This window comes from Lepidochelys kempii, chromosome 1 (genome assembly GCF_965140265.1).
Source record: "Lepidochelys kempii isolate rLepKem1 chromosome 1, rLepKem1.hap2, whole genome shotgun sequence".
Taxonomy (NCBI): Eukaryota; Metazoa; Chordata; order Testudines; family Cheloniidae; genus Lepidochelys; species Lepidochelys kempii.
The window spans coordinates 329,509,527-329,528,663 of NC_133256.1; the positions used below are offsets into that span (position 1 = coordinate 329,509,527).

General features: G+C 42.6%; 1 pseudogene; it reads right to left on the minus strand.

Annotated features, from left to right (window-relative positions):
• Window positions 1-13,679: 13,679 nt before the first annotated feature.
• On the minus strand, window positions 13,680-14,922 carry LOC140910831 (F-box/LRR-repeat protein 21 pseudogene; annotated as a pseudogene).
• Between the last annotated feature and the right edge of the window lie 4,215 nt (window positions 14,923-19,137).

Consider the following 19,137-nt stretch of genomic DNA (forward strand, 5'->3'; position numbering starts at 1 on the left):
AAGACTGGCACCCTCATGCGGAGTAGTAGGGACAATGTGCTTACATCTAGAGGAGAGAAGAAGAAGACACTAAGGATTACACATTACCCATTCTCTCAGTTTGTGAGTCCCAGAAGAGGCCGTTACAAGGCTGTAGTTAACAGCATCTTTCCTTGGCCCTCCTAATCTATTCACTGTACTGGAAAAAAGAACAGCCTTTGGGGATTTTCATCCTCTGAGCCTTATTTCTACCAGCCAGCCTGGGTCAGCCAGCTGACAGCCCACATACACTCAATCTTTTTTTCCCCTGGCCTGAATTACAACATCCAGAAACTATTTGCCTTTCTCTCCCTTGGAACAGTGAAACATCGACCACTATGTAAGTGAGAGAAGAGAGACAAGGGCTGCCTGAAGAAACCCTGAGTCAGGGCTGAGTCAGGGCTTCCCTAGGGGGAAAATAAGCCACCTTTGACCCTGAAACACAGCAGATTTATCTGGACAGAGGATCCACAGATTTGGCCTGTGGGCACTCAGTCTGTGAGTTGCCCAAATATTAGAGCTGAATGTGCAATAAAAAATGGAGTAAAATAGAGTAAAATGGTGGCCCTTGGCTACTGGTCTGCTTTGGGGCAGCGTGCAGCTGTGATGTCTTAAACAAGAGCTCAGAGCGGTATTGTGCACCCTAGTGCTATGGCAGCCAGTGACCAGGCTGTGCAGAGCTTTGTCTTGTTTTAAAGGAGCTCATCGAAGTCTCAGGGAGGCAGCTGAGATGGCTGCAGAGGCAGGAGCACCAAGAGCACTTCTGTTGCCAATATGTTCTTGCCACTGTGCTGTTCTTTAGGCCCAGCACACAGAAGGATCCTGGCCACCATGCTGCCTTGCCAAGGCAGGACTTGGATGCCTGGATTTGTCCCAAGAAGGAAAGTTGCTTCAGGGTGCTTGGAGGTGGGTGAAATGTTGCTCTTTCCATTGTATTACACAGAATGCCGCAAATTACATCTATGTGTAACAGAACCATAGTGCAGCAGCAGAGTCATGTCATAACAACTAATATATGTCCCCACCAGGATGCTGCTCACATTTGCGTAACCATTCTAGCTGTGAGGCTAATTCAGCTTAGGCATTACTTGACTTGGAAAAAGGTAAAGTTGAGGTCAGGCTTAGCTAACACTAGCTAGTGAAACCTGACCTAAACTCAACCACTTTAACTTGGTTAAACCTTGACTTACTAAAATCATGCTAAAGGTGAAACTCTGCAGCGGTACAAGGGAAAGTGTTTATGTCCTGGTTAGCAAGCCCATGTTAGCTTAGCCTGACCTAAACTAGACCAGTTTTCCTAGTCTAAGAAAGTCTAGAGTTGTATTATATCATTGGGTTTGTTTCTACTCTGCAAATGACTCTTCATTTGGATGACATGGTACGGTGTTTCATAGAATCATAGAATATCAGGGTTGGAAGGGACCTCAGGAGGTCATCTAGTCCAACCCCCTGCTCAAAGCAGGACCAATTCCCAACTAGGGATTTTCCCAGGGGCTTGTGTTATGGCCCCATATCTATAGGCAAGCAGAAAGACAGGCAAGCAGAGGGGGGATGATGCCACATGAGTCAACTGACTGTCATTGACATTCTGGAGGCAATTAAACCCACAGTGCACAGCTTAAACTGTGGTGTGATCTAGCTTCATGAGAGATGCTGAGGACACTGATATAACCATTCAACATGCTGAACCACCTCCCAAGCGATGCTGAGTGATTTCAACTCCCATTGCCTTCAATGGGAGCTTTGGATACGCAGCACCTCTCAGAATTTAGCCCAGCTTTACTCTGATGAATACTCTTATTGTAAAAAGGGCTGGGCTGTATAATATTTGTAATCTAATACTGGGTTGTTGTTTTTTACAGCATTGGAAGAGAAGCTTATGAAAAAAATGTTTGCTAAATAACGTTAGTGTGTTCAGTCTTCAAATAAGCAGGAATGACTGGAAACCATATGCTGTATTTTAGATACAAGGAAATTATGTTTATGTTTTCCTTTTAAAGTAATATTTTTGGAGGAGAATGCTGAAAATTACAAGATGGCCGCAAGAGTGTTTCAGCTTAGGGATATAAAATGAAGAGGAATGTATAATATCTGAAAATATATAAAATACGCACGGCTGCATCTCTATTCCAGTGTCAGCCACTCTAGCATGCACTCTGAGGAGTAAATTATGCCTGTGAACTTTTCCCACCCAGAGCAAATGGGCAGAGAGTAGGTGGGGAATGAGAGGAGCCTTTCGCCCACTCCGCTCCCCTGACACACAGACTCTGGCCAGCATAGCTGAGCCCATTTGTCAGTGGGTGGGAAGGAAGATGATTTGCTGCTGGGATAGGCTAGAAGCAAATTACTACTCCCCCAGAGCAAGGGCAGAATGAGAGACAGGGAAATGTGTTTCTGAGGGGTTTCTCTGAGGTACCTGGGGTTACCCCTGGTGTAGTGTAGTTTATACCCGCACCTTGCTCAGAGCTGTGCCTAAATACACAATCTAGTCCTAAGGCACTCCACACAAGGGAAGACACAGACATCAAGAGATTTGAATGCAGAACCATTCCACTCAAAGGGCCAGATTATTCATAGATCCGATGAAGTGAGCTGTAGCTCACGAAAGCTTATGCTTAGATAAATTTGTTGGTCTCTAAGGTACCACAAGTACTCCTTTTCTTTTTGCGAATACAGACTAACATGCCTGCTACTCTGAAATCTCTCAATACTGAGTAATACATTACTCTGTCACTAGTTCTACCTATTTCAAATGGAATTACTGGCAGAGTAAAATCCTACTCTCCAAGTAAGGACATCAGAACCTGGCCTTTGTTGTCTCTCTGGACCAGGTTATATTATCCTTATTCATGTTACTTACTGATCACGCTGCAGTGGAATTTATATCCTTTGCTATCAACTGTGCACAGTTTGTACATAAACTAGAGCTGATCCAAAATTTGGTGACAGAACCATTTTCAAGCAGAAAATGCTGCTTTGATGACATTAGAATATTTCATAGGAACATTGATTTTATTGAATTTTTTGATGAAAAATGATCAAAACATTTCATTTTGTTTTTATTTTATTGTTTTGACTAACACAGGGGTGTCCAAGCTCACTGACCATCGGAGCCGCATACGACAATCTTCAGAAGTTTGAGAGCCAGGGTGCACCTGCCAGGGCTTGGGGCTTCAGCCTGTGGGAGGCATGCCCTGCGGGGCTGAAGCCTCAAGACCCCTGATCCCAGCAGGGTAGAAGCTGGAGGCAACATGTGGGTGGGGCATGTGACTCCCCTCCCCCGATTTTTGCCAGGGTTTGCTGGCCCCGCTTGGTCACATTGTGCCGCCAGGCCCCCTCCCTTCACAGCAGCTGCTGGAGCCAGTAAGCTGGGAGCTGCGGCTGTGGGGAGAGGCAACAGCAAACAGCTGGGAGCTGCAGGGAGGGGCTCCTGAGGATAAGAATGGCTGTGTGCCTAGGGGGGTGAACCTTTATATTGTGAAGCAGGGCAGAAGCTCAAAGTCTCCCATCCTCCCCCAGTCTAATAGGGAGAATGAGGAGACGGGGCTCCATGAGCCACACTTTAACTGTAAAAGAGCCGCTTGCAGCTCACAAGCCGCAGTTTGGTCACCCCTGCTCTGCGCTAACTGATAACAGAATAGGAGAGAGGTAAGAATCCCCCTCCTTTTTGTAAAAATGGGAACTTCTGTATTGATGCAAGTGATAAAGCCCAAGTTACCATATTTCAGGTTCCCAAAAAGAGAAGACTAGGGGGTGGGAGCTGGGAGGGTACAGTTGGGGGTGCTGGAAGGAGTTTTTTGGGGATACTGTAGGGGTGTGCGTACTGGGATGGGTACCTGGGGGGTCCTGGAGGGGATACCTGCAGTGGGGTACTCACTGGAGGTGGGGGACAGTGTCACTCCCTGTCATGGTAGCAGGGTGACTGGCAAAAGGCAAGAACCCAGCGCCAGCCATCAGTCAATGCCTCCCTGCAGGACCCCCTCCTGGGGCTGGGAACTGGGGCTGCAGGGGAATGGACAAATCAGCTGTGGATGCAGGGGAAGGACCAGTCAGGAAACTGACCAACTGGGGCTCTTTCTGAGCTGCAACATCTGCTCTGCAAAAAACCCGGACTTTGACTCCCATTTCAAAAATCCACCTGGACAGAGAGGGGACTACGAAAAAAGAGGTCATGTCCAGGAAAACCCAGATGCATGGTAACCTTAATAAAGCCTCGGGCTGGCAATTTTTTATGGCATCCATGACTATATTGAGAGGAGACTGCCTAGATTTTCTATGAACATTTTTGTTCAGTAACACATTTGATTGAACTATAATAACTACTCTCAAAAAGAACCTTGCCAGACAACATTCTTGTTCTTTGCTTCCCTTTTTTAATAAAAAGAGCAAGCCTTGAAATATGTCAGGGGATAGTTACATGATACACCCATAAACACTTTCAGGGTTATGTTCTCCTCCTTTGTATTGTCTGTGTAAATAGACCATTGAAAAGCAATTAACTAAAAAGGTCTTTCATCATCTCTGGAATTCCAACTTTGTTCACATCAGTATTTACAAAAGGTCTCAATGAAGCAGCAGATTCTTGAAGGGTTAATTGAAATTCAGAAATTACTTTATACTGATTCAGCAAACTTTGCTCCAAACTTCAAAGGAAACACAATTTACCACTTCATTCTTTTATTTGTATATTTTTAAGTAATCATTTTGCTCCCAGCAAAGGAAATGAAATGTAGGAGGTCCCCGAATCTAGTCAGAATAAATGTTGAGAGCCACTAGTTTTGAGGGGTTAAAAAAAAATCCCTTTTCATGTTTGCTTTTTATTTAATTTTATTTTTATTTATATATTTACTTATTTATTGTACAGCATCATTAGCTTTTCAAACAAAACAAAAAAATGATCCAGAAGTCTCTGAAAGATTTACCATATACTAATCCCAGATTTATTCTACTGAAAACACTACATTAGCATAAGAAAATGGAATATTTGCTCCAGGAACAACTCTGATCCATGCCTTTCGCAGGCAATAGAAAGACTCCCATTGAAGTGGATAAGTACTTGTGATAGATGAAGGGGGGCAGGTAGTTCCCTTTTATGGACACCCAGCCAGCCATGTAGCTTCAAAATCCCTTTTAGTAGCTGTTCTCTACTTGCTTTACCCATAAAGGATTAAAAAGTCTGACTGAATGCATAGGTAAAAGGAAATGAGTGGACACCTGGCCAAAAGAGTGCACCTTCCGGGGTTCTCACAGGGTTTTTTATGCACTTGGGTGGTGGCAGCATCTACCCATCCAAGGTATTTGGAAATTTAATCCAAGCCTGGAGTGGCCAGTATTAATTTTTAGAATCCTTGTGGGCCCCCACCTTCTGCACGTGAAGTGCCAGAGTGGGGAATCAGCCCTGACAGTACCCTAGTGAAATTTTTATGTAGATTATCTACCCTACATATAGTAAATCACTTGACATACCCAGCACAATACACAATGTCTCACAATGTACTTTGTCGAGCCTCAGCACTGGGTAGGGTGACCAGATAGCAAGTGTGAAAAATCAGGATGGGGTGGTGGGTAATAAGCACTTATATAAAAAATAGCCCTGAATATTGGGACTGTCCCCATAAAATTGGGACATCTGGTTACCGTAGTGCTGGCGGCTGGACTTGATGACATCTTCAGGTCCCTTTCAGCCATACATTTCTATGATTCCTTTGTCTGCTATGCTTTAGAAAGGTGGGACCATTATAGAATGTCAGTACAATGCAAGATGCTGTAGGCTGGTATCTTGGTGGTGTCTGCACTTTGGCAAAATGTGAGAAGAGGTTTGTGGGAGACCTCTTGAGGGACAGAAGATTTTAAACCTGGTTGAGGTGATTGATCTAAATCTTCCAAAAGTTTCAGGTTTAGTTTGGTGTGTGCTGAGCTCCAGGTCAACCTTCACTTTCAAAAAAGTGGTCCACTGATCCCTGGTACAGAGTGCTTAAAATGAGAGTTATGTGGGGATATTTATGTGGAAAGCAAAGATAATACATTCTGGCTTTTCTCTGACAGAACAAAAGGAAAAAAGTAACCTTTTCCTTTTATTGTTATTTATTGTTTATATTACTACATCACCTAGGAGACCTTGTCCTAGATAGGTTTCAGAGTAGTAGCCGTGTTAGTCTGTATTCGCAAAAAGAAAAGGAGTACTTGTGGCACCTTAGCGACTAACCAATTTATTTGAGCATAAGCATGTAGATTATCTACCCTACATATAGTAAATCACTTGACATACCCAGCACAATACACAATGTCTCACACTCCGATGAAGTGAGCTGTAGCTCACGAAAGTTTATGCTCAAATAAATTGGTTAGTCTCTAAGGTGCCACAAGTCCTCCTTTTCTTTTTGTCCTAGATAGAAATCCTATACTATACATTAGTAGAATAAATTACTACATTTTCCAATTTTTAGCCATGTAGACTTTACCATTAAAGCTTTCAGGATGAGTGGAAAGCTGTAATTATATATTTCCTGGTATATTTAATCTTGTGTGGGTGTAAAATTTGCTTCACCTTTTCTCAACCTGTGATTCCTGAAAACTAGAAATGGTGCAATTATTATACTGTTATTGGATTCATTATTTTTGCTCTTCTGTTTTTTATAAATACAGGTTTAATTATCTAACTCATAGTTTTTAATAACTGACATTAAAGTGTAACTCTACTGTGAAAAGGAATTATGTAAAAATTACATCTTTTTACTCAACAGATCTACTGTCTGTGAGTGTACACAACTTATAGAATCATAGAATCATAGAATATCAGGGTTGGAAGGGACACCAGAAGGTCATCTAATCCAACCCCCTGCTCAAAGCAGGACCAATCCCCAACTAAATCATCCCAGCCAGGGCTTTGTCAAGCCTGACCTTAAAAACTTCTAAGGAAGGAGATTCCACCACCTCCCTAGGTAACGCATTCCAGTGTTCCACCACCCTCCTAGTGAAAAAGTTTTTCCTAATATCCAACCTAAACCGCCCCCGCTGCAACTTGAGACCATTACTCCTCGTTCTGTCATCTGCTACCACTGAGAACAGTCTAGATCCATCGTCTTTGGAACCCCCTTTCAGGTAGTTGAAAGCAGCTATGAAATCCCCCCTCATTCTTCTCTTCCGCAGACTAAACAATCCCAGTTCCCTCAGCCTCTCCTCATAAGTCATGTGTTCCAGTCCCCTAATCATTTTTGTTGCCCTCCGCTGGACGCTTTCCAATTTTTCCACATCCTTCTTATAGTGTGGGGCCCAAAACTGGACACAGTATTCCAGATGAGGCCTCACCAATGTTGAATAGAGGAGAATGATCACGTCCCTCGATCTGCTGGCAATGCCCTTACTTATACATCCCAAAATGCCATTGGCCTTCTTGGCAACAACAGCACACTGTTGATTCATATCCAGCTTCTCATCCACTGTAACCCCTAGGTCCTTTTCTGCAGAACTTCTGCCTAAACACTCGGTCCCTAGTCTGTAGCGGTGCATGGGATTCTTCCGTCCTAAGTGTAGGACTCTGCACTTGTCCTTGTTGAACCTCATCAGATTTCTTTTGGCCCAATCCTCTAATTTGTCTAGGGCCCTCTGTATCCTATCCCTACCCTCCAGCATATCTACTTCTCCTCCCAGTTTAGTGTCATCTGTAAACTTGCTGAGGGTGCAATCCACACCATCCTCCAGATCATTTATGAAGATATTGAACAAAACCGGCCCCAGGACCGACCCTTGGGGCACTCTGCTTGATACCGGCTGCCAACTAGACATGGAGCCATTGATCACTACCCGTTGAGCCCGACAATCTAGCCAGCTTTCTATCCACCTTATCGTCCATTCATCCAGCCCATACTTCTTTAACTTACTGGCAAGAAAACTATGGGAGATCGTGTCAAAAACTTTGCTAAAGTCAAGGAACAAAATGTCCACTGCTTTCCCCTCATCCACAGAGCCAGTTATCTTGTCATAGTGATTAAGGCTGGGACTTTCAACATAGTACCAACATCCCATTGAATTTAAATGAAATTTGGGTACATAAATCCCTTAGGATCTTTCGAAAATCCCAACTCAAAGTAAGTTTTTACTGCTTTTTTAGTTCTTGTTAGCACTGCAGAATCATCACAACTAAGACTGAGCTTGATTGTTTTCTCTCTGGTGCAACATTAGCAGAATAGTTTATTTTCCAATCAGTTATACCTCTGCAATTTTGAAAAGCCAGGGAAATGCACAACTGTAACTAGGGACGTAGACAAATGGCCTGCACTGGTGTCACTGAGTGTAGTGTTACATTATTTGAGCTGCAGAATCTAAATCATGGGTTGTGACACACAAGAAGGACTTAATCCAGCGTGATTTATAGGTAGGGAGACCAGATGTCCCATTTTTATAGGGACAGTCCCGTTTTTGGGGATTTTTTTTTATATAGGCGCCTATTAACCCCCACACCGTGTCCCGTATTTTCACAGTTGCTATCTGGTCACCCTATTTATAGGGCCAGATTCTCTGTTTCCTTGGACCTATGAAAGAGCAAGTAAAATGAAACCAGCCTAGAATTCTCCTCTCACTTTTGTTGGTGGTAACAGTGTACGTACATGTTATGTAAAGCCTCCGCTCAAAATGGGATTGTAAGGTCCGTAACTTGTATCATTAAGTTCTGCAAACTTTTTGCAGACTTTGTAACTTCAGTTATTGTTAGCATAGCCTTTTAAGTTTTGTAACCTTTGCAACCTTTTCAGTTACCACTTGTATGAACCTCCAAGCTTTGCAATATTCAGAGTGTGAACAAGGGAGTGTATGTGGGAGATAAGGAAGTGTGAACAAGGGAGTGAATGTGGGACTGGACGGTGAGGAACTGCAAGGAGAAAAGAGCCAGGAGCGTCTGGGAATGCTTCTCAGTGATGGACACAGAAGGAAAACTCAGTGTACGTAACAGGAGCCACTCAGTTCCAGCATGGTGATAGGCATGCATTCAAGCCTCCTGCTTCTTGACCTGCTCACCAGCCTGGATTCATGACCGCAGGTGGACACACCAGATCTACTATGCTTTGACTTCTCGGCCTCCATGCTGTCTCCGATAACTCTCCATCTGTGGAAGTGTGTGGGTGCATGAGGGTATGAATGCGGTGAATGTGTGTGTGTATGAATAAGCTCCATCTCTTTTCTGCCTGTTCAGCGGCATCGTAATAAAACTCATACAAGCATGACCCTGGGTTGGTTTTTAGGGAAACTGAGGTAACAGTACACTTTGCACTGATTTTGCCACGGTATAAATGACTACACAGGGTGCAGAGCAGTGGATCCAAAGCTGGGTGAGTTTGCAACAATGGCCATTAGAGAAAAAAAAGAACAAAAAGTCAAAATGTTCCATGAAACAAAAATCCCCCCCCCATAATATGACATAATATGATCTTTTATATTGGTCCAGGGGTGGCCAAACTGTGGCACATGAGCCACATGTGGCTCTTTTAGGCTCTCAGAGCCCCCCATCCTCACCCATTCTCTGCCTAGCAGACTGGGGCGGGGAGGCGAGGACTTAGGGCTTCTGCCCTGTGGCAGGGTGGTGGGGCTAGGAGATTCTGCCAGAGATGACTGGTGCCTGCTGAGGGCGGGGACACAATTTAAAGATTCCCCCCCCCCGCCGCCAACAACTTGAGTCATGACCCCAAGCTCTTTTTACATTGATGAGGCTAAAATCAGCTCAGGCTGATATCTCTGCAGAGTATTCTGGTAGTGGGAGAACAAGTCCCTTGAGTTCTATTCCCAGTTTTGCCACTGACTTACTCTATGACCCTGGGTCATTTCACTTTTCTGTGCCTAAGGTCTGGTCTACACTACAGAGTTCGGTCTATGCCAGGCATCTTACATCAACCTAACTATGGAAGTGTCTATGCTTAAATTTTGCTCCCACCAACATAACTACCCAGCTACGCCAACTTAATAACTCCATCTCCATGAGTAGCGGCAAGGTCGACGTAGTTAGGTTGATGCAGTGTCAATGTAGACACTGCCTTACTTACGTTGACTGTTACTGGCTTTAAGGAGCTGTCCCACAATGCCCCACACTGACAGTACAATCTATACAAGCGCTCCTAGAGAGGACGCATACCGCCAACACCACAAGCAAAGTGTAGACGCCCACAAGTAATATAATTACTACAGTGACTATATGCCAATGTAAGTTAGGTCAACTTAATTTTGTAGTATAGACATGCCCTCAGTGTACTTAGCTGTAAAACTGGTGGAATATCTACCATTTTCATGGGAGTGATTGGTAATATTAATGAATATTGGTAACATGTTTGAAATCCCTGGATGAAGAGATACACGGTACAGTAATAAAGCACAAAGTATTGTTATGGTCTCAAGCCTTGTAGGCCAATCAATGCTAACTTGCTTCTTAAGCATATAAGCTAAAACTGTCAATAAAATGGTGAAAGAAAAAATATTTTTTGACGGAGCTCCCATTTGATTTATTTTGGTGTTCAATATAATGAACTGGTTATCTTAATTCTCAATGAATTAAAATGACTAAAATTTGATCAGAACAGTTTATCAAGATCAGTGATAAATAAGATTATTAAACCTAATGTCCCAGCCTCATTTGCTTTTCACACATAAATTCACAAGAGCCATGGTTATTTAATAACATTGTGCTAACAGGTATAAACACTATTTATAAAGCTGACATTTTAAAAAAATCTTACAGCAAAATAAAGCCCAAGCCACATTCAGTAAATATGTGGTTCAGTCTCTTCATCGTAGAAGAAGAAAAATCACTGCATTGTGGAGGAGGGGCATGAGAAAAGACTCTGGGCGGATCAGGATTAGCAAGAAAGCCCAGAGCTTTTAAGCAGCTAGTGCAGTTATATGTCCAAAGGCCAGCCACTAAAAAAATTAGTGTTCACTGCCCCAGGTGGTGGAGCTTAAGTGATGCATAGGCTTTGTGCCCGCTATCTGAGCAAGGAGGAATTTCACCATAGGAAACTAAGGGCTTCAGGTTCAGATACCGTCAGGCTGGGGTAGCAAAGCCCTGCAAGAAAAGGAACAAAGAGAGGCTTCTCAGATACCATATCCTAGGGCAGAGCCAAGTATCATTTCCATTAGAGCGGATTGTAATTTTTCAACTGAAATTATTTTTGCTGTTGAAAAATGGCTTTTTTTCCTAAATTGGGATTTTCATGGGGAAAAAGGTTTTTTGTTTTCCCTCTTGAACCTGCTTTTTTGATGGAATTGTTTTTTTTACCCCTTTCTGCCCCTTATTTCTGCCCCTTATTTCTGCCTTTCATTTCTCCCCCACCCTTTATGGGTGCAAAATGGAAAGGGGTAAAAAAAGGATGATTATGGAAAAAAAGGGAAAGATTGAGAAAAAGGGAAAGCAAAAAAACCTAAAACATTTCAAAAAAGCAAATTTTCTAACCCTAAAAATGTTGATAACAAAATTTGTAATTTGTTGCTACCAGCAGGTAGATAGACCAACTATGGTATGAAAGGCATTGCAAATGCATTTTGTATGAATGTACCACAATTTACATTAGTGTACAAAGTGGATCACAAAAAAAAAAATACATGTACTACTTTGTACTAACAACCTTTACCCCATTCCAATTAAAAGTAAGATTGCCTTCTCCCCAGGAATTCCTTAGTGCTGATGTGCAACAAGAAGTCAATCCTGCAGTCCTTATTCAGGCAGCACTCCCATTTAGATTGCAAGTCTTGCTAACTTAACAAAAACAGCTCACTATATTCAACACTCACTATAGCAGGATTTAGTGGTTAGGGAAGAGTTCTGCAAGACATAGCTGAGGCTCCCACAATTCCTAGGGAAGACTGGGGCCAGTTTGGCCCCTACCATGGGAAAAGCCTTGGGTTTCTCTAAGCTTTTAATTTTATGCCAGGAAGGGAAATAATTCGAGTCAAGTGGTACACTCCAATCACATCCTTCCCCCTAACTGTATACTTCTATCAGTACACAGAAAGAGAAAACAATGAACTGTACAACACTGCCTTTATGGTATAACTTACTGATAGAGTAAAAATGGAGTACTGAGTGCAAGTGAAATCAAAAGTTTTTTCTTTATTGCAGCATAAACCCTTAATTTGCCACAATATTCAAACGTGTACAAGCACATGAAAATAGATTTCATTAGCTACCCTGATTTCAGATTGCTGGAAATCATCAAAATACAACACCAAAAACCAAAACTCAAGATTTATCAGAGCGGTGTACTTTCAACAGAGCCGTCCCTACCCATACACAAAGTACCTGCAGCTGCATAGGGCACCAGGAAATTTGGGGCACCAAATTTGGGGCCCCAAATTTCCTGGTGTCCTGCGCAGCTGCGTGCTGCTCCATCCCCTGCCCTGCCTCTTCCCCATGGCCCCCACCCCTGGTCTACCCCAGCCCCACCTCTTCCCACCCCTGCTCTACCCTGCCCCCACTCCACCTCTTCCCCTGCTCTGCCCCAGCCCCGCCTCTTCCCACCCCACCCCCACTCCACCCCTTCTCCAAAGCCCCCGCCCTGCTCCGCCCCCTCCCCAGCCCACCTCTTCCCACCCCTGTTCCATCCCAGTCCCACCGCCACTCCCCTGAGGACTGCAACAGGGCTGGGCCTGTACTCACTGGTGGCGGGAAGTGCAGTGATTTGGCCCCAGCCACGCCACCATTGAGTGCTGGAGGGCGGTTCCCCCCTGCCTCCCAAGCCAGTCCCCACCCCCGGAGGCCTGGGTCCCCACGCAGCCCCCCACGGATAGAATAGTTAGGGGTGGCCCTGACTTTCAACACTACTTTATAGTACAGAATGCTGGAGAATGAGAAAGTTTGACATGGCCAAACTGTCCTCATTCCATACAACCTGCCTCCGTATCTTTTGGCCAGAACAATCTCAAACCAAGATCTATTGATACAGTGCAGCCAAGAGGATCTGAGCACCATCATTGCCAGGAGGCGCTGGAGATGGATTGGCCGTGTGCTTCAGATGGAAATTGGTTCCATCATCAGAATAGCATTAAGATGGACACCTGAAGGCAAGCGAAAACAAGGCCACCCAAAAACAACATAGCGAAGAGCTGTGGAAGCTGAGCTGAAAAACCTGGGGCACAGCTGGGGAACCATTGACAGACTTGCTAGAAACAGAGAGAAGTGGAGGAGCTTTGTCGCTGCCCTAAACGCGAGGTGTAATGGAAACATGATGATGATGACTATTTCAAATTGCTATTATGATACAAAGTATTTGTTCTACATATTCAACAAAAAATATTATTAGTGAACAACTGGAGAAGGTAACATTGCAAATAATACAATTTACCTGAACGTTCCAGGAGTCATTTAACTCCCCATCAAGCAGGCAAACTTCACAGTCCCTTTAACCACACCAGTGAGACTAACAGTATAGAACACATGAGAAACCTTGCACTAACTGTGTTTAATGTAACAATTTAATTAAACAGAAGCCAAATGAAAGTGCTTAATTTAATTGGAGGAAGAAACACCTCTAACCCACAAACATCCTTTCGAAGTGTCTACTGTTAAGTATCCTATATTCTATTTTCTAATTTAATCTAGCATTGACACACCTGAGCGCTTTGCTTTTGTTTCTCTGCAGTTCATTAAACTTAGGAAATTGAAAATTTTAAGCGGTTTTGATGCTTCATTTTCCTAAGTCCTTATTTGCATAGAAAGCAACACCTTGATCCAGTTTTGACCATATTAATATTTTCTGTAAATAGTTTCCAGGTAGCCTCATCTCAGGGAACCACATTCTTCCACAGTGTTTGGAGATTTCTGAATGAATTTGATCCAGGTTTTAATAATTATCTGGAATTAGTACTTCCTCCATAATAGAAAGCAAGGTAAGCCTGGCTCCATGCATCTTTACAAACTCAATAAAATTTCTGCAGATAACCTCACATTCACCAACTCCCATGGCTGTTAGGTTCTTACAGCATTCAGCAATGCAAATGAGTTCATCATTCAGTGGCTGAAGTCCATTAGCACATACCACACACCACCAATTTGATCAACCTGGGGCAATCCATTCCAGTGTGACCTGGCATGGCTTTGCTTACTGCATGACCGAGTCAAGGTGTGTAACAGGATAACAGAGGTTTTTCCTCTGTATAAAAAGAAGTAGATAACAATATTGACTTTAGGGGAGTGCTTAACAAATGCATCCCAACTTTGCTTTTTAATTGTATGAATTATTTAATTTGTCCTGGATTTTCACTCACAACATCTATGCAAAGATGTTCAAGGTTAACGTGTTTCTCATATGAGGGGTCCAGCAGCAGTTCATCACTTACTTTGTAATAATTCCAAGCCAGTTGCCTAAGGCCATGGCACTGGTCATCAGCACAAAGAATTCCAGCAGGTGACACACAAGGACAGCTGCTCGTTTTTAGCAGTTTTAGAGTATCATTATTATTAGAAACAAGAATGGATCATCAACTGTGTGTCAGTTTTGATGGATGATAATGCCTTGGAGTTTACAAAAACTACTGTCAGTGCTGATGCAAAATGGGCCTTGGAGACGTTTATAAAACTTGGCTTCACTGCTGAAATCAAACCTAATGTCCTGATGGAACAATTCACCAATTGAGAAAGGATGTCACAGGCAGCTTCTGCAGACTCAGTTCTACTATCAACCTTGAAGCCGACATACTGCAGATGATCAGCATGTCTCTTGATAATTTGCTGAATGAGATCAGGGTGAGTGGACTCTAAATAAGAAGTAGCTGGTTGGTTAAGCTCAAATTCAAACTTCCTCCACAAGTGAGGTATATGAAAAACTTCATTCCACCCTTGCCAAACAGAAGATCCCCAAGCTCGATCTACTAAAGCAGGTACTGAAAAATATGTAAAACTAGATGGTGTGGCAGGGTTCCCCAGTTCATCAAGATTTGCAGGCAAGACTTGCCAAATGTTGATCGGTAGAAACAAATTTTCTGCTTTTTTGTTCTTTGTGGTGTTTGTAGAACTGGGATCTCAACTTTAACAGTCCACCCAATTCTCTTCGTTCTGAGAGCAAACAATTTCAGGTACTAGAGAGGTGTGATGTAATTAAGCTACGAAGCTTTCTGTATGTTTTCAAGTACGGTAGATCACTGAGCATGCATGGGTTACATTATTAAATCAAAAGTTGGGAGTTTTTCATTTGCAGAACTCCCTGATATCCTGGGAGACTTGGTTAGTCTGCCCCTCACCCTAAAGGGCCCCTGATGGAGTGTCCATAAATCATTTCTCCTCTGCACTTCTTTCTCAGGGGCCTGGTCTCTACAGCTGCAAGGAGAGGGGAAGCTCTGGGTTTAAGGCTGGGGCCAGTTACTGGTCTGCTGAGCTTCCTGAAGTGCTGTCTCAGATCTGCTGGGTTTTTTTTGTTGTTTTTGTTTTTTTTTGTGAGGGGAAGGGATGATGAGTTTCACCCCTGCTTCCCTGGCTGCTTTCCTCAGCTGGTGGGGGTGAGGGTGGTCACAAGTGCTCCTTCCCAGTCCTTCCATATCTCCTTGCCATTCCTGAGGGGGGGATGTTTCTCCTCCCCCAGACACTTTCAGGTTCCTTTTTTTGTGGGAGAAAGGAGCCTGCTGACTTCCTGCTGTCTCCCCTCTTTGGTGTGTATGTAGGCAGGTTCCTCGCAACACTGCCACAGACGTTTTTGGGTTGGAATAGGAAGGCATTAGGTTTGCCATTCTCCTCTCTCCTGGTCTGTTAGGGCTACTGCTGTTTGAGGGAGCTGCAGCCACTGCTGCAGTGTCAGCTGTCACCTCCTCCATCACTATGTACAAGTCTCCCCGCAAACAAGGGGAAGGCTAGTCTGGGGTCCCTAAATTTCAAAGCAGCGAAGATATAATTTGTCTATTCATTTTTTTATGAAAACTGGATTGTCTGGGATATATGAGTGACTCCATACTTTGGAGAGATTTACGACTGTGCTTCTTATGATTGGCTAAATTACATGCATATTTTAATTAACCGCTTAGTGTGTACGTGTGAGCAACTACCTTCAGGTGGATAGAATCAGAGCTGCTCATCTGTGGGTCATAGGTACATATAGAGATTCTCCATTTGCTAGAGAGGCTGGTTCTTTCTGTTATAGGTGGGCCTGAGTTCTCAAAAATGCTTGGGAAAAAGAATAGATTTATCTAAATTTATTGGCTTAATTTTTTATTACTATATATTTTTTCCTTTTCCTCCCTCCTTTTTCTTTTCAAAATGGCTGAAATCCTGTATTATTTTCCTATCATTTTTGAACATTTTTAAAAATAGAAAAACAAATCAAAATGAAAAATCAGCCACTCTCAAACCCTGAAAAATTATAACAATTTTGAATTTTCTCATTACATTGTTTTTGCCCTCTTTGGACTAGCTATAGTAACAAAATGGTCAAAATATGCACTGTATATAACAATATTCCCAGATGAAAGAAGGGCCTGAATGAACCCCATATCTATCTGTTCATTTATTTCAACACCAGTTAAGTAGATCATCTGACCTAGATGGGTTAAATAGGCTTTTTTTCATAATGGAGGTATGATAAAAGGACAGGAATATGAGGATTCTTTTCATTCGAAAAATAGGAGATAAAGAGGGAACATAAAAGAAGAACATAAAACTCCAAAGAGTATAAAAAGAGAATGCCTCAGAGCTATTCAATGAGATGGTAGACTTGTGAACAACACATCACACACTGAAGCTTCAAAAGGGCTGGCCATAAGGGAAATTTAGAAAAAAATCTTACAGAGTAGGTAACTACTGTGTGGAGAGAACTAATAAAATCAGCAACGTAGACGTATTCTTAATATTCTGATTGCACGTACATCCACGTAGCTCCATTATGGGCCAGATCCACAGCAGATGTAAACAACAGAGGTAGCTGGGAATTTTTTGATTAACTGCTTTTAAATTAGAAAATGCTGATTACTCAAAAACAAAACTTTTTGTCGGAAAGGGCCAGTTTCAACATATTTCTCTACTCAATTGTTTTAAACAAAGTTTTGATATTGAAATTAAAAATTCTGTTTTTCTGGTTTGGAATAACTTTGTGCTTAAATATGTATGGCAGTTATAGTTTTTAAAAAGGTTGAAATAAAAGCAAAGATTTTGATTAACCGCTACAAAATCTGGATTTTCAGTTCACAACAAAATTTGAGATTTTGATTTTTCATTCCAATTCAGGAGGGGAAACATTTTCAAAATCTCAAAAATTCACAGGATGGGAAAAAGTATTTCCTGCCCAGCTCGAGTGGGCATAGCTTAATTGACTTCAATGGAGACGTGCTGGCCGCCACTACCCACAGCTCCCATTGGCTGGGAACGGCAAACCGTGGCCACTGGGAGCTGCGGGGGCCAAACCTGTAGCTGGTCAACATAAACAAAATGTCTCATGGCCCACCAGGATTACCCTGATGGAATGCGTGCCTAAGGTTGCCAACCCCTGTGTTAAGCTATCAGCTCAGCTTCTGCAATATAGTTTAGCTACTCAAAATTCGAACCTGATCTCTACCAGCTTGGATTGAGAAGCCTGGACCATCAAATTCATTGGGCATGCGAAAGACATGGCTGGTCCTCTATCTCCCATTACCAGGTCTCCAAGCAAGGGTGTTAGTATACTAGTTTAAGTAGCCTGTTAGAAAAGGGATGTTACCACCTGGGACCATAGAACTGTCTACTTCTTTGTGACTCTGTGGTTTATAGCTTTGATTATTCTTTCATTTATTTTAATAAAGATCTTGAAATTCTGGTATTGTCCTCAATATGAGTGTCCTTGCCACACATCCCAAGAGTCTGCACAAGACATTGAACTGCCTGTGTACTCTAATTCTGTAGCCTGAATTTGGGACAAGAACCTAATTATCTTCTGGTCAGATAGTTGGCGAGCCATAATAAACTAGCCCTATAAATTCAGGTCAATAGACCCCAGCATGTCTTGGCTATGACCATGGCATCCCAGATGCACTTTCCAGTTTCCATGACTGCCAGAATTCTCATAGCTCCTTGTGGCAATGTTTACCTTCCCAAACTTCTCAACAAACCAACCAACTCTGAGATATTCAAATCTACCCTAATATTGAGATATTTGAATTTATTCAAGTCCTCTTGATACCCAGGAACACCTCAGTGAAGGAGGCTCCTCAGAGTAAACTCTGCCTTTCAGAGGGTGTGATTTTTATCTGCTACTATGAATTGGTTTGGCTTCTGCTAGAGCTGGAGCCTGTTTTCCTGTTATTTTTTTCCTCACAGGTAGTAGCATGGGTCACAAACACTAGTTTCCAAACTCCCCTTGCCAGAAGTTTCTCCATCTGTTCGTGATGTCCCCCAGTAATGGTTGCTGGCACACTTTTTTATTCTGGAGGTGTTTTTTTTTAATGTTGTCCATTATATATGTGCAATATTTGAATCCAGTCCACATCACATCAGTGAAGATTTTTTAAATAGCGTTGCAAGGCAAAGCTCCTTATTTTTACATTAAAAAGCATTTCAAATTTATTTTATGAGCAAGAAAAAAAAAAGCAGGCCCCATTCATCTCTTACCTAAGTATATATATTTTAGCTCATAGTTTGTTAAATAAGGGAAGATTTACGTCAAAATACTTCTAGCAGGAGCTGAGTGTGTGAGCTGCACTGTATACGTCAATTAAAGCAAGCCATTCAACACTTCCTACTGGAGTAACAGTGAATCATCCCAAAGCACATTGCTCATACACCCTCGGACTACAATACTGCTGATGGAAGCAGTCTCTTTACCACAAAAAGCTGTTCTTTTTTTATAGTAATAAATCCGATAATCAAGAGCAGGCACCCTTGCTGTCACTTTAATGTGTGAGGGGTACTGAATGAGTTCACTGCATTCCTTGCATTCATTTTTGCTCATCTTCTTAGCAAATTAGTCTCTAAAATCCCCAAAGGCCAAAATCTGCCCTCAGCATGCCAATGTAAAACCGGAATAACTCCATTAAAATCAATGGTGTTGCTCTGGCTCTCCATCTCTGTAAGAGCAGTTGTTGTTTTTTAATAGCTCAGTGTTCAACAAAAATTAGTAAATGGCACCCGTAACTGCTTTATATATTTACCATATGCTATACTAGAGCTTTCTCCACAGATCTTACAGCAAC